Consider the following 14,392-nt stretch of genomic DNA (forward strand, 5'->3'; position numbering starts at 1 on the left):
ATTAATATTAACGTGATGCAATCTGAAGCGACGAGTAATGAATATGCCCCTCTAGCGTGACGAGTTATCAATCATACATGTTACGAGACGATTGTACCATTATTCGGTGCCAACTAGTAAGGTTGCGGAGAAGCATGTTGTCGACGACAGACGAGATTAATCTTACTGATTGCAGTCTTGACACAGACACGCACATATGTAAATGGGACACTTGTAAAGTTTCTATCACGATCGTTGTATTCTTTTTTTGCTTACGTAAAATGTGAAAGGCATTGTGACTCGTTTGCGATCATTGATAGTTTGTTTGGTGAGTGTGCTGTTATGAGTGGGATTAGTAGATGAAAAGATGATTTAACGTGGCGATTCTTATGATTGTAAATATTGACATCTTTTGACGCCGATTTGTATGTTTTTTTAATATTAATATAGAGTGGAATAGATACACCATTGGGGATTAAATGTTTTTAATCTTTCGTTTCTAAGCTTTAATTAATTACGTTTCAGAGTTACTCGAATGAACTATATCTTAAAGAATAAAATTCGAGTTTGATTATGCGTTCGTAAAAATTGGATTAAATTTGAGTTATTGCCACTTGAAGACACTTCGTTACAATAATCATTGTAAATAAAATTAAGAAGTTAAGTAAAACTAGGAACATTATATTTGTTTACGATTTTTTACATTTCTGCGAGACGCACATGTTTCATTGCTAACGAAATAATTAAGTTTATTATAAAATATGAAGGTAAATACGCTTCGTATTAGCAAGTTAATTTTCGAAAGCTAAATGTAGATATTATTATTTGAATGTCATAAATACCCGATACAACAAGTACATACATGAAGTGACACACACTTGTGTATTCATGAGTTTTTAATTGCCTTCTACGAGTTTACGAATTATAAAATTTTATAATTACAAATTACACACTCGAATGATAGATTATTTAAATATTTAAATACGTGTAATAAAATTTCGATTTATTCGATAAATATTATGTTCAGATAAACTCTCCGTTTTGTCTACTTTTCATATCTTTTGGAATCTTGTTAGAAAATAATGAAAAATGGGGTTCGTTATAAATTCATGATTTAGTTAACGATGTTCAAGGACGTTTAATCTGAAGGATCAGAAGGAAAATCACGATCGTTACGAGACAACGTGAGAAAATTTAATGCCGCAGATTGTCTGAAATCAGCCATAATCGCATTGTTACTTACTGAGCGATTCTTAGATCCTTTAGTTCTGTTTGTTTTGCCGACGAAACACGTATAACATAATCTGTTACCGATACTAGGTGATAAATGAACAATAAGGAAGTGAAACTGGTAAATTCCATGAAGGAATACATTATCAGTTTGGAAAAGATAGATGATCAAGATAGATCACGATCATTATGTATTAGTATGGCAAAATGAAGACTGAAATATTTGTACAATATTACAGTAAATAATTAATAACAGATTTCGTGTTAATAAAATGATAAAAAATATTAAATTTAGGTTTAATATTTTAAGCATTTAAAAAAGATGGAACAGAAAACTGTGATAGGCTTTGATCTTTGAGTATTAGATGGTACGATAAGTATCGTTTTCGAAAAAAGAGTATTAATAAATGTAAAGCATTTTAAAAATGAAAATTTTCCATTAGCAAATTTCTCGTCTCTTCTAGTCAGAAATTAAAATTGAATGAACTGTTTTTGGGTAATATTATGGAATTCTCTTTAGTTACGTGTTTATAATACATAACAGAAATGTATCTATTATTCAAGATCCATCGTTCTACTGTTATGGAAACCAGAAGCGAACACAGATTTCCCTCAGTCCGACCTCTACACAGTCAGTGAAAGCATTTTCATACAACAAAGTAAAGATAAAAAATTTTCCTTCGACGACGCAATGCGATTCCAGTCACGTTGCTTAATGATCTATCAAGGTAGACAGGATTCTTGAGGAACCAATGTAATTACGTGACTACGATCATAATTTTTCTAAGGTCTCTGTACCCATAAACAATATTGTGATCCCGTTTGTTATTTAATATAATTACTTATATCTAGTTATATTTAGTTATTAAATATTAGCATGATTTACTATATGTAATTCAGTAAATCGGTACAAGATCTAAAGAAAATATTTCTTATGTATGATTTTGACGAACTTTGTGTAAAAATCTATAAAACTAGAAGTTGCTTAGTTTATATACAGATAAAGAAAAGCATCGTTTATATCGTCGAGATATCACATTTATATCATTTTAAAAATAAAAATTCTTCATCAAAGCGAAGAACATTTTCATAAAAAATTACGAACAGAATATCTCGATTCTACAATCTACTGTAAACAAGATAAGTATCGATAATGAATAAATCTTGACATTGAATTTTATTCAAAAAGTTTTATTCAAAAGTGATATCAAATAATCCGTAATGACATTTATTACTCCAATCATATCAGTCAACTACTACCTACCGCGTAATACGCGATCGATTTTCAAACGCACCCCCGCCCTCCCCCCACCAAATAGAGTTTCCAGTGTAATTCTGTTATTCTTGAATCTTCGGCTTGTTTTTCATTTTTTAGCTCACTTTAAAATTTCTTCTGGCTTCAATTGTGCTACGATTTAAAGTTTTCCGTGTATACGTTTAGGACGTTACTGCGTGCGGAAATAGTACAGAAGGCCTCTAATTATACCGTCTACAATATTATTTATAGACTTTGAACCATATAGTACGTAAGTATGTAATTGTATATCTGTCGTGGTTCATTTTATCCTTCTCTGTTGCGTGAACCAGCGGTTAGGAGCGACACTAAATCAAGTGGGAATGAAACTCGTTGAAACAACGCTAGACATGGTAACGGATCCATGACTGTGCTTCTGTTATTATCAACGCCAGTAACGGTTAAACCTATTGCATGTGTGTAAGTTGGAAGTTACGTACATAACTTATGCACACCCGTTGTGTGTTTCGCGATCCCATATTTCTTTTAATTTGAATTTTATGAAACTTTTTGTTCGATAATTGATGTGCCATATTACATCCGTCACATTCAATGTTATATGGTGTAATTTCTTCAGTTGTGGTGTTATGTAAGTTACGAGGTCATTCCTGTGTTTGGACATGTGTTTGGAATGTAGTGTGTATCTTTCTCTTCGTATGTACATAGTGAGTAGAGACTGTCTGTCTTTCGCTAGAAGAATATTCTGCATATAGTTATTTACTGTTCTTGATATTTGATTTTGGAAATTTAATTTTCGCTTTGCTTGTATCTTCGAGCGTAAGGTGAAATTTGTACAGACATATCTAGTAATTTGTTAATCGTACTGTTCGAAATTATTGTGTGTGTGAATATTTCGGTGAATATAAACTACGAAAACCTGTCCTTGATTTTTTATGGTAACAAAGCAGTCTTTTCAGAAGAAACAATATTCATAAATCAGTCCCTTCGCAAAAAGCTAATTCTACGAATCTTGTTAGAAGAAACCGGTTGACGAAACTACGTGTCCCTTCAGGAGAGGTCTAATTTATAGAGGTAGCTTGCAAGAAAAAACCAATCTCACAAAAAGCTTGAGCATTCTTAATTAATCCTCTTTAGAATTCAATTACATTTATGCCTTTTGTAAATATTAATTCTAAAATAACGATGCTAACATTTCTAACCTACAGAGTATCAACAAATAACATAACGCAATTCCCCATTTCAATTAAATATGAAAAATATACTAGAGTCGATCCAAGATCAAACCCGGTAAAACAAACGACAAATTTACCTGAAAAATCCACTGAATTCGTTTCAATACATCCGTTATTTAAATTGCAAAAATCAGTTGTGTTTCAACGTCAATTTTTAACACCGTCCATATATCGCAATTTTAGTATGCGACAAGACGACAATACAATTCATTTCAACACCATTGAAAAGTATGGCTGGCTTCGGACAACCGGTTTCCGGCATGGCGCCACTATGCTTTGGAGAAACAAGGAAATACATATGTATGCACTTTGCTTTTTGTGAGACAGAAGAACTCTGTGTCTCTGTTCTACCAACGTCGCTGTTGCGACGATTTGCCGCAAACCTAAATAGAGTTCGATCAATGGCAACGCGAGCACGTGGTCCTCGATGTTCGCGATCGGAAAATCGTGTTTTCCAAACTATTTCTAGTTTCGCCGGTTCCACTGTCAATCAACGTTTCTTCCTTTGGTTCCGTTTCTCTTCGATTCTCTCCTTTTTTATTGGCAAACACGTGTCACCGAGTATAGTGTTCGTCTTCGCTAAGCAAGCTTCTATATCAGCGATACGCGAGCCGGTTTCCCCTTCATATTTGTACAAGACTTCGTGAACATCGGACGTTTTTCTCCTCTCTTTTCGAATAAGAAAATCCTATCGTTGTTTAACTAACAATTGCATTTCTTTAAATGGAAATGTGGTCGTGTCTCCTTTATATTTTGAATTAGCCAGGGAATTTAGGTTTATTGCCGTGGAAACTTGATCGGTCGTTTACGTAAGGATCTGCGACTCTGCTTCATCTTCGAGGAAAATTTCATCGAATACAATCGTTTCACTCAATGATTGGATCAGTCGAAAGGGAGATTCCGTGACTGCCTGTATAAATATTGATCATAGTGTCTCTTGAAGGGAAGCTGTACCAATCTTGTTGATTTAACTACTGATCCTACTTTATCCTCGAGAAAAATTACTTACTTTGATTGTTTGACCATTAATTTTAGCGTTTCTTCGAGGGAAACAGTGTTGATCGCTCGAGTCTGCTTCTTTCTCAAGGTAAATTGTATTTACTATTTACTCGATCAGCTATTTTATTTTCTTTTCCCGGAGAAACCTTGTTTCTCGCCTGTTTGACCATCCGCGCTATTTCTTCTTTGAGATAAACTGCAGCGATTATTCGTGTAATCAACAAATCTACTTTTTCTTTCTTTACGAAGGAAATCGTGTGTTTAACGAAATCTCGCTTGTTTAGTCATTGATTCCGCTAACTTTTCCAAATAAATCGTCAATCATTCGCTCGATTGCCAATTCTAATTTTGCTTCGAAGCAAACTGCGTTGATTATTCGTATAACCTTTTTAATAGAAACTTTTTTTCGCCTATTTTATCGCCAATTTCCTTTTCAAAATAACATGTATTAATTATTCGTTTAATCGCAGATTTTATTTTATTTTATTTCTATTTCTATTTCGTTTTATCATCGATTTTCCGCCGTCTTCAAAGAAACCCACGTGAATTACCTTAATTGCTTTTTCAAACTAATTTTATTTCTTTACTTTTAAATTAAGAAGCAGCAACGAAAATGCTACAATAACGGAAAAATTCTTCGGTTATCTCCACAAAGAACACGAAGGTATCGAACTTAGTGTATTGAGACATTTTGTTCGTTGGAAGTTAGTCGACGACATTTGGAACGGAAAGATACATTTGACATGATTTAGTGTGACGTTGAGAGAGAAAAATGGTTTGATCGAGGGTGCCCTTAATTACTAATTTCATAACTTGCTGTTAATCGATCTGACAGTGATATTAGTGGATGTGGTTGGTAGTGCCTGATTAATCGTGATCGATATTTTGAACAAAGAGCAACGAGAAACGATCAGTTTGGAGTTTCACTTTGACGTCGTGAGACTATCGTTAATTAGACATAGAAGAATCGTTTGGTGACAGATAAGGGTTTCAACTTCTGTATTCATTTTCTTCTATAGACTGAATTTAATTTTTCGCTTTGATAATCGTTTATAAAAGAGAAGCGATAATTATTAGTTCTACCTAAGAATGTTACTAATAAATTAGGAAAAAGAAATTTTGATTGGATTCTTGATAATGAGTGAAAATTAATTTAAAAGATTGTATTTGGAATTTTGAGAATCGATCGAGTCCTCAGTTTCAGTGCAATGTAACGTTATCAGTCGCGTGAGTTTGGCTCATATGTGATTTATGTGCAAGCTAAATGTTTCCAACAAATTGTAGCATATTGATTTCTCAAAGTCCTGTATCAAATGTCTTGTAATTATAAGCAATTGTTTCGTTTGGACGATCAAGGGTAATATACTCTATTTTTGATTTTAAAAATGCCGCCATTTGTGTAGACGTACACACGCAAGTATTTATTATGTAGACACGATGGCTCGTAGACACGAACGTTTCTCGTTGTCGTATTTTCCAAACAGGTCAGTTATTTCGAGCACTCGACTACTTTCTCGCTCCTGACAATGACATTAGTCATTCTAATCGATGTCTCGAAATCGATGGTTCTTCTGTCAGCTATTTCGTTTCCGTGTTTATTCCATATGATAATATTGTTTCACGTATTCGCTTAAATTTAATTGGCAAATGATTAATTTCCCTGAATCCATTTTCAAGTAAACATATCAGTTTAACCTTTTGCTCTATCTGATACGAAAATGAACAATTTGATATAAAAATTTTGCGAAAGATCGATATATTATTTTACTTTTAACTTGGAAATCGTTCTTTTAATTTTTCAATATCTAATTAACCACCTCAGTCCCTAAGACCGTCTGTTTTAACGAATGGTAAATAATCAAATAATTGCGTTGATACATCAGAAGTACCATCTTCTTATATCCCTGATATTAGTGTTAAAACAGGTTTGAAAAACCTTCAATTATTTCATTTATTCTTAGCCTTCGATGGCTTAAAATTTTCTCGGTTATTTTCCAATAGAGTTCAATATATTGATCGAAAACTTAGTTTAGTTAAGCACTGTAACCGGAAGTCACCCTTAAGTCGCCGGGTAAGAGGATTACGAGTAATAAACAAACAATATTAATCAGAAAATTATTCCATTCAATTTTTCTCCTGCATTTAATTAAATATGACAGAGTCAACAAACTTTCCTTCGGTTCTTCTATCTCATTTGCAAATCTATAATATCGATATCCAAACGATAACTCGAACACCATTAACCAGCATTCGAGGCTATTTCTTTCGTCGAAACTTTCCTCAGACATGTAGATATCACGTTGACATCGCCGCGTATACCGAATCAGCCCTTTTTAAAGATGATCCCGCGAGCGTGGTTCGTATGCAATTCAATTTGAACGAGTCGCGTGTCACGATTCACTTGACTCCCGGCACAGTAATTGGCCGGCACTCGAGCAAACACTTACACTTAATTTAACGTTTAACCGAATCGAAAACAAAGCGAACAGTTGCCGGACTTCGCTCGTTCTTTCAGTTCATTTCCGAACGTCTTTCGATCAGCATATCGGGTCTCCTCTTTCATCTCCGTTGCCTTTCAAAATCTAAAATCATAATTGAGACTTTGCTGCTCGAACTATGGAAGGGGAAAACGTGAATGACGGGTAAGATTGTTCCTGCGTTCTGTCAGAAAATAATTTCCTGTTTGTGGGAGAGGAAAGGAGCATTGTAATTGGAATCACAGAATGTGAAACATCAAAGGAACTGCCGAATGACATTTATTTCAAAGACTAGAAGACTGAAAACTTTGTTATACGACTTTTATACTGCTACGCCTGGAAATCAAGGATGGATTCTGTTTCAGCGAAATGAAGGACGAGAAGAGTAACTCTATATTGCCCACTGAAGCGACTCGATTGAGACCAAGATTGGAAAGTTTCGATGATGTTCTGCCGTATGTCGGTGACTACGGGAGATATCAATGGCTGTTGTTATTGTCGTTACTACCTTATGGCGCGACGTACGCGTTTCTGTATTTCTCGCAATTTTTCATTACAATTATTCCCACGGAACACTGGTGCAGGATAGACGAATTAGTAAACTCGAATTTCACCGAAGAAGAGAGGTAAGTATGTATAATGAAGGAAAGAAAGAAAAGGAGATATACGTAGCAACGAAAGCTCCTTTAAACTTTGAACGATATTTTTGATTGTTCGTAGAAAGTGACTTTAAAATATTGTGAAAAATATGCGAGATATCGCGATTTCTGGAATTTCTCGAATTTTCGAACATTTCGAAAATTATTAGAAAATATTGTAGAAAAATTTCACGATAAGATACAAGATATTTTTGGATTACTCTGTCTGGACTTTGGTTCTTATTTTAATAATTAAAATGATCAATCATCTGGGGTGAATCGTATGGGGTGTTTAGGATTAAGATAGCGATTCCAGTGACGAACGTTTATCCTTATTACGAACAATGTCAACGGAAGGACGTAAACTTCACAGAGCTGTTGAAGAGCGATAAGAGCCTGAGCTCATCGGGCTTCCAAACAAACAAAACGATAAAATGTACTCAATGAGAGTATAATTTTACGCAGATTCCATATCCTAGTATAGGAACTGAGGTGAAGTATTCACATCGTTGTCTGAATCGCATGCTTCGAAATTCTTACACTTCTGCTGCGTTCTTTGAGTCATTTCCAATCTACTCTAACCTTGTTATAGTAAATTTCTTAAGTTTAAAGAAAGTATAAGACGATAATTGTTAGTACGGATAATTCCTCGTTCCGATTTTACGCGAACGTTTTTTTCAGAGCATAAAGAACTCTTTCATTCATCGAACTGCGAGCAGAATCGAGATATAAAAATTCGAAGACCGCAGCAGGATTAAAATTATATTCTGAAAAATATGAATCTGGTTTTTCGCTGACTAACTCTTAACCTTGGTGATTAGCTAGATTGGGTATGCGACCGAGAATACCTCGTACCAACGGCGCAGGCCATCTTCTTCTGCGGATCCATCATCGGTGGTTTCCTAGTCGGTTGGATCGCCGATCACAAGGGTCGTATCCCAGCTTTAATGTTCTGCAATGGTATCGCCCTTTTTGCCTCCATTTGCACTGCCAGCGCAAATAGTTTTTGGTCATTCGTCGTCTGTAGGTTTCTCACTGGACTGGCTTTCGATAACTGTATCAACATTCCTCTGATTATCGGTAAGCCTTCTACGAAGTAGAAAGTGCGAGAGGTTCGACCGATAAGCCAATGTTTCAGTCACGCGAGAGATAACGTTAGTATGAAGCCAATGTTTCTATTACGTGAAAGATGATGTTGCGTGAGAAATTTTTGATGAATTGTTCCTCGAAGATAATTTTGACGTTGCTGTACTCGATTGAACTATACGGTTCGAGTTCTTGATTCAAGAGCTTTTGCCACCACCAGAGATGAATATATTGATTTTGTTATTGTTAAAGATCGTTTCATCGATTTTCATGTCGTCGAGGATAGTTATATCTTGATATTCTTAAATCGAGTTATACAAGGTGGTTGGTAATTGGTGGTACAAGCGGAAAGAAGTCGAAAATATAGAATACAAATTTTTTTTTTTTAATTCTTCCATCGAGACAACGATCTACAGTGAGATCCGTTATAACGAGACGCGATAAAGTGCACGCGTATCGAGCGAAAATTCAAAGTCGATTTTCTCGAAAACAAAGCCTCGAACGAAAAATTTTTATTCTATATTTTCGACTTCTTTTTTCGCGTAGAATCACCCCCTTTCCGCTTGTACCACCAGTTACCAACCACTCTGTATATTCGTTCGAAATGAAAATTATCACAAAATTTTCAACACGTAATTCGTTTAAATACGTTAGAAGCAAAACACGTGCATTATGTAGCGCTTTTTGTTATACGGACCAGCTCAAACTCGGAACATTCACGGTTGCAGAGTAAACGGATTAATTTAAAATCGGAATTATATTTATAATCTTACAATTATCCTAGAATTATGTTGATGGTATCGTTCATTCGGCTCGTCATCAATTGCTCCATATTAATAATAACCGGTTTCACTCGATAAATCTTCCATGTTCTATTACTGCAACATAAAGAATAATCGTTGTTAAGTATCTTGATATAATAATCAGTTATTCCGAGAGTCATCGACGATCAATTTATCCCGCAGTGCTCGAATATATGGCTGTTTCGAAACGAACGTTGGTCGTGAATATCGCCTTTGGCGTATACTTCGCAGTGGCCAGTACAATTTTACCATGGATAGCCTATTATATCGCGAACTGGAGATATTTTACTTATGTTACTGCCATACCGCTGTTATCTGTCGCTATCACACCGTGGATTCTTCCCGAGAGCGCCCGGTAAGTAAACTCCTAATCGTTCGATTATTCGAATTCTCAACTTGCGCTTTGAGATTTATGCAAATTTACTTATCGATCCATATCACTCGTATTTGCTCTGTTCAAGCTGGTACGTTTCCAACGGGATGATGGACAAGGTTGTTGAGAAACTACGGAGAATAGCTAGGATCAATCGCAGAAATCCAGACTCGCGTATTTGCGATATATTCGTCGTAAGTTCGATCAAATAGAATTCTAGAAAGCTTACGCGAAATCATACGGTACAGTACTTGAATCTGTGCTGACAGATATATTTGATTCACGTCGAAAACACACAGACTCGCGAATGTATTTTAACATGCATAGACAGATTTTAAAAATGAAACGCGATGAAAAATGAAATATGAAATGAAACTTGACTGTCGCGATTCCATTGTGGTATTATATCGATCTCGCACAAAATTTGAAGTAAATCTGGGAATTTATATAGAAATTATAAAATATTTACAATTTACAAGTACAATCGGGGATAAAAATAAGCTGCTATAGTTAATGGAAATAGATGTGAAGAAAGTATAATCAAATTAGTATCAGCCTCATATACTTGAGTTTTATTTATTATATTTCCTTCTAATAATATGCAGATAGTTCAGCAAATGATTGAAATGAATTTTTACATTTTCTCCGCTAATCCACTTAGTTTTGTTCCCGACTGTATTTCGGATCAGAAAAGTATTTAATCAACCAACCACCCATTATATTAATAAATCTCGATATCAAAAGCCATGCCGACTAATTCCATAAAACAGAATGCAAAGTGCCACTGTTCGTGCTATCTATTAATGACGAATAAAATGAAAATAAAATTTCTTTTCAGTGTGTTATGAATTTTGAACTGTGTAAGGGCTAAAGGCACGACTCGTATTATATCTTTCGTTAATTATTCTCGAAATAAATTCTTGCAGAGTAACATGGAGGCACCGGACAAAATTCAAGAATCAGCGACGCTGCTCGATCTGTTCAAAACGCCACGGTTGGCGAGAAACACTATTCTTCTAGTTGCATTCTGGCAAGTATAAGATACGAGTTCATGTTGCGAGAAAATCTTCATAAATAACCGATACAATCTTGTAGGTGTTTCACCCTGATCTCTTTCGACGGTCACGTGTATTCATTAAAACTTATCCAGAGCTCGGTGTTCGTGTCGTTCTCGATCGCCTGAACTTCCAGCTGGGTTATTACTCGCCCTGTTGCTCGACCGATGGGGTCGTAGACTCTGCGGATTTCTCACGATGGCAATGACCTGTGTACTCAGTATCGCTGAACTTATGCTGCATTCCAGTAAATATATCGATCTGTTTATTAAAGTAAAATTAAAACGATTATAATGACGTATTATTGAGAAAAATCTGAAATTAAGTTGATGATGAATGTAAAAGAATTTTGGCAACTTCGAAGGTATTAATCTTGGAAAATAATTATTTTGATGGAACTAGAATTTAGGAATTATTGGGAATTAATTTAGTGGCGAAATTGAAAGAGGTGTGCACATTTTAGAAGGAATAATTTTCTATATGTTGGTTTTCTATAATTTGGAGATTTATAGAAGTTTAAAGTTTGTGTGAAATTTTAATTTGATTTTGATTAAGCTTCGATCGGACTATATTTTTAATTAAACTTACAATCAAGTATTGTGTACCCAGGATTAATTTTGTATTTTTTAATTTATTCCCCAGTGCTCGCGAAATTAGTAATGTCAATATTGTCGCGATTCTGTCTGAACATGGCAGCCAATGTTGGTCTTCAGTATGCAGCAGAACTTCTGCCCACGCCAGTCAGATCGCAGGGCGTATCTTTCATTCATATTTTCGGAATAGTTGCACACTCTTTGGCGCCATATATCACTGACTCGGTAAATAAATATTTATACTACTATTGTTGTTACAACATTTTTGAAACACCGCTAAGTACATCCACGTTCAACTTCTCTTTAATTTATTCCAAAAGATACAATAAGCGCTATTAGAAATTATGAAAAAGTTCTCATGTAAATTTTCTCATGAAAATGTAAAATAGTTTTTTTCTTACCTTAAAACAAGTTGTTTCCTGAAGAAGTTAAATATTATAAAAATCTGATCAAAATATTTCTCACTTTCTAGAAAGCCCGTTTTGGAAGTTGCAACCAACGCTTTTCTTTAACTGATCTTTAATCAAAAAATTGAAATTTAAAATAAAAAATGATGGAATAACTTAAGATATGAAACTATATTGGTTGAAACTTTCTAATGAAACTTTTTAAATGAGAAATACTTTGACCAGATTTTCATAGTATTTAACCTTTGCTCATATAAATTAATATTTGTTCATTAGGCTGCAATTTGGGAGGGATTTCCAATGCTCATTATCAGCACGGTGTCCTTTTTTGGCGCTGCACTGGTTTTGTTCCTGCCGGAAATTGTCGGCCAGAATCTTCCTCAGACTATCAAGCAAGGCGAAGAATTCGGAAGGGACCAACATTTCTGGTCGTTGCCTTGCTACCATAAGACACACTTCAATGGACATCAACACTATCACTCCTGTGAACGATAATTATCTGATTTTTAATAATAATTCAATTAAAAAACACGAAGGAGGATTCGTGTTTTTTTAGAAGTAACAATATTACAAGCGGATCAGTCTGACGATTTTTGTACGAGAAAAAATCGGAACATATTATTTTTCTATTCTCCTACATTAATTTTTATTTTTATCGTTTACGTCTAAGAATTTGTAAGCCTTAATTCTAAAAAGAGCGAGCAAGTTAATGGAAAAATTTCACTTAACTATTCGCGTTAATTTCTTCGGTTTAACTTTTGGGAAATGCTTCGTTAGCTTCGGGAATATTCCAACGATTCGTTTTACGTACAAAATAAGCATGATAAATATTACATCACGGTAATGAAAACTATTGGTGTAATACCTAAGATAAAGATGCAGAGACATTCTTAGAATTTCTAATGACACCTTTATAGATTTCTCGTTTAATATCGCTATTACATTTGAATCACTTTTACCTAACGGTGTCACATAGTCTCGTTGGAAATTTGTCAAATTCCTTAAAGTGATCACTGAAAATTTTCCTAAATTTCCAAGAATTTATTTATCACGAGGTAAAGAAAATGTGTATTAGAAAGATGAGATCGAAGGTTTATCATTTTTTCAATTATGGCGAACGCAATATGTAATCAATGAAAATTTTATATTTTCACGTTGAAAGTTTCTTCAGATAATTATTATCCAGATGATAACTAACTCTTACGAATTAATGCGTGTCTGTAGGATAATCCGATAGACTTGATCCGCTTTTTATATCGAAAGTTGAGCAATCGGTGACGCGTTCTTACACACCGAACCGCGAAAAGCAAAATTTCATATGATCTCACCAATTTCGGATGTCAGTCAAATCAGTCAAATCAGTCAAATAATAAGTTCGCGTTAATATACACGTTCGATTTTTGAAAAGCTTGTTCAATTTAATAAGAGTCTTGGTAACAGGCTTATGTTTTTAGACCTAATTGGTTGTTTTCATTTACAAGTAGCTCGTGTTAAAGTACTCATAAAATGACATTAAAATCAGAAAACTAATAACTGAAAGATTATCATTTTTCCTCTGTGGTAGTTTACATATAACATAATGCAACTAACATGTCACGATTAATGCAAAATAAATAAATTACTAATATAGACATTTTTTTAGTAATTTGTATAATCGTGAAACGAATTGGATTTTCTAAAGGCAAATATTAAAGGAAACGGAATTGATGCCAAATCTATCACAAATATTATTTATACTACTTATTTGCGCAGTTTGAAGCGAATCAAATTGATGAAGGTTTCTTTGTTACATGTTAATTTACATTTTAAAAGACATAACAGGCACGCTAATTAGTTTGCTTAAGATACTTTCGAGATACCAAGTTAGACGCGTTTCCATGAAATCATATCAATTTTATGATGATATTTTTCTATCAAGCATGCAATTATAACCGTATCGTTGATTAGTGCATACAATTATCCATGTACATTCGTCTTTCCGAGTACCGCGCTTCAATATTGCTAATTTCAAATTCGTACATTAATGTTCGTAAATGCTTGAAAATGCTATATAACTGTATCAGCTTCTGTTAAAAACATTTTATAGTAAAATCTCTATAAATTTGTAATATTTTTTAGACAATTTGAATTCATTATATTATACATCATACATTCTAGTCATTTCTAATTAAGTTACTTTTGCGATGTTTAATTATATTTTATGTATATTCTTATAACTCTCTATGTTACGGCGCGTACGATGGTCCGTGCGCCGTCTGAAACTTT

At 34.3% G+C, this 14,392-nt stretch overlaps 1 pseudogene; it reads left to right on the forward strand.

Moving 5' to 3' along the window:
* Nucleotides 1-2,721: 2,721 nt before the first annotated feature.
* Nucleotides 2,722-12,689, forward strand: LOC117240701 (annotated as a pseudogene).
* The last annotated feature ends 1,703 nt before the right edge of the window (nt 12,690-14,392 follow it).

This window comes from Bombus vosnesenskii, unplaced genomic scaffold (assembly GCF_011952255.1).
Source record: "Bombus vosnesenskii isolate JDL3184/JDL3185 unplaced genomic scaffold, Bvos_JDL3184-5_v1.1 scf7180000014852, whole genome shotgun sequence".
Classification (NCBI taxonomy): Eukaryota; Metazoa; Arthropoda; class Insecta; order Hymenoptera; family Apidae; genus Bombus; species Bombus vosnesenskii.